Here is a 2,447-nt window from a genome sequence, read left to right as displayed (position 1 = left end):
GGTGTTTTTAATCTGTTTGCTAAATAGTGCAGCCAGAAGGAATATTTATCAGTTTATGCGCAGAGCTGGACCTCCTGTTTTTCCTATCGATCTCGAATTAAAGAGAACGTGTAGACAAAACAGAGCGGGAGCTCGATGTGCACGACAAAGAGAACGACAAAGAGAGAGAAGAATGGCTGGAAAGGTACCACCTGAACAACCAGTTCAACCAAACCAAGAAGAAGAAGGGGAGAATTACAACCCTCCTGTCATGCGATCAGAGATTATTCAAGGCCAACCACAGAAGGACATTCATCATCTATCGTGTTGCCAAACGAAGGGAACAACATGTTCGAAGTAAAAGCGTCGATGATACAAATGTTACAAGCCGCAGTACAGTTCAACGGATACCAATCGGAAGATCCAAATGGGCATATTCTCGAATTCATCACGCTGTGCAACACGTTCAGATCAAACAGGGGTGTTTCTGACGACGTAATCAGACTGAAGCTGTTTCCTTTTTCCCTAAGGGACAAAGCGAAGACTTAGTTAAACTGCTTGCAACCAGGAACGATCACCATTTGGGAAGAAATGGCTGGTGCATTCTTAATGAAATATTTCCCACCACGATAAGCCATTAAGCTCAGAAACGAGGTTTCCCATTTCGTGCAAGAAGAAGATGAATCACTAGCCGAAGTGTGGGAAAGGTACAAGGAACTACTAAGGAGAGTACCCAATCATGGCATTCCTATGTGGATGCAGATGCAGAACTTTTACAATGGGGTAACCAACATCTATAAGATCTAGATCGAATCTATTGCCAATGGAAATCCCGAAGATCTGGAACCTCAGGCCTTGTACGGCCTTATTGAGAGGGTAGTAAGCACAAGTTACAACTGGCACTCCGCCAGAAGTGAAGGGAAAAGAGCGGGAAATGAAGATGTTGTGTCAAAATTGACAAGCCAGGTAGAACAGCTTGCTAGACAGCTCGGCAAGATAAATGTGTCTTCAATTCACAACGAACCACCATTCAATGACATTTGTGATTTTTATGGAGGGCCCAAGAGTCAAGCAAGGGAAGGGTGCACAGGAAGAATGCGACTATGCAGGGTACAACCAAAGGAACCCGCCTAACCCGTACACTAACACATATAACCCTGCCACAAGAAACCATCCGAATTTTGGATGGACAGGCCAGTCGAACCAGCAGGAACAACCGAGATATCAACAACAGCAATGAGGACATTACCAGAGACAACCTCAGCAGCATTACAAACAACCTGTTCCACCCAAGGAGGACGTGGAGCCAGATATGAAGACAATGATGATGCAGTTCATGAAACAGACACAAGCTTCGATTAAAAATCTGGAAACACAAGCCCATCAGCTAGCTGCATCTACGTCAAAAGGGAAGGGAATAATGCCGAGCAACACAGAGCCGAATCCAAAGGGCGATGTCATGGCGATAACTCTGAGATCTGGTAAGCAAACCCAACCCATTATTTCTACTGATGAAAATGATGAATGCGCAGGAACATCCAAAGAAGCTGAAGGGGAGCAGGAACAAGCTGTTCCCAGTGAAGAAGAAACCAGGAAGACAACCATTACTAGTAAGCAGGATCAGGGGGAAAGCGAAAGAATGTATAAGCCACCTCCGCCGTATGTTCCACCTGTACCATATCCAACGCGGTTGTTCAAGAAAAAGCTGGAAGAACAAAATTCTAAGGTGTTAGACACCTTAAGGAAGTTGCACATCAACATTCCGTTCGTCGAAGCACTTGCACAGATGCCGTCATATGCAAAATTCTTAAAAGACCTCCTGTCGAACAAGAAAAAGCTGGAAAACATATCCATGATCCAATTCAACAGAGATTGTTCTTCAATACTCCAAAACAAGCAGCATCTACCTAAAAAGCTAAAAGATCCAGGGAGTTTTTCTATTCCTTGCTCAATTGGAAAGCTAAATATTGAAAATGCACTATGTGACCTAGGAGCTAGTATAAACTTAATGCCTTATTCTGTATATGCTAAACTTGGATTAGGAGAACCCCAACCTACTCGTATGTCAATTCAGTTGGCCGATCGTTCAGTATGCTATCCTAGGGGAGTTGTGGAAGATGTGCTGGTCAAAGTAGGAAAATTCATATTGCATGTTGATTTCATTATAATGGACATTGATATTGCATGTTCCTATTATCCTAGGTAGACCATTTTTAGCCACGGGTAAAGCATTGATAGACGTAGGAGAAGGACGACTGTTCTTAAGAATTAATGGGGAGGAAGTCATTTTCAAAATGAACGAAGCAATGAGACAAGTTAACAATAATGATGACACATGCTGTTTCTTGGATGAATTCCAAAGTCTCTCTACTTTGCAGGAACAGGACACTCTGGAAACTCTATTGGGATAAGAGGTGAACTTATGTGAAGGAACAGGCTATTCCATTGAATCCAACTTACTGACACCT

At 43.0% G+C, this 2,447-nt stretch overlaps 1 non-coding gene across 1 annotated transcript; it reads right to left on the bottom strand.

Moving 5' to 3' along the window:
* Positions 1–618: 618 nt before the first annotated feature.
* Positions 619–725, bottom strand: LOC136210179 (small nucleolar RNA R71). Its single transcript, XR_010677890.1, has one exon. It is a non-coding gene; the product is annotated as a small nucleolar RNA R71 (small nucleolar RNA).
* Positions 726–2,447: the final 1,722 nt, after the last annotated feature.

This window comes from Euphorbia lathyris, chromosome 10 (assembly GCF_963576675.1).
Source record: "Euphorbia lathyris chromosome 10, ddEupLath1.1, whole genome shotgun sequence".
Taxonomy (NCBI): Eukaryota; Viridiplantae; Streptophyta; class Magnoliopsida; order Malpighiales; family Euphorbiaceae; genus Euphorbia; species Euphorbia lathyris.
The sequence above is the reverse complement of the archived record's forward strand: the minus strand, read 5'-3'. Positions and strand labels throughout refer to the sequence as shown.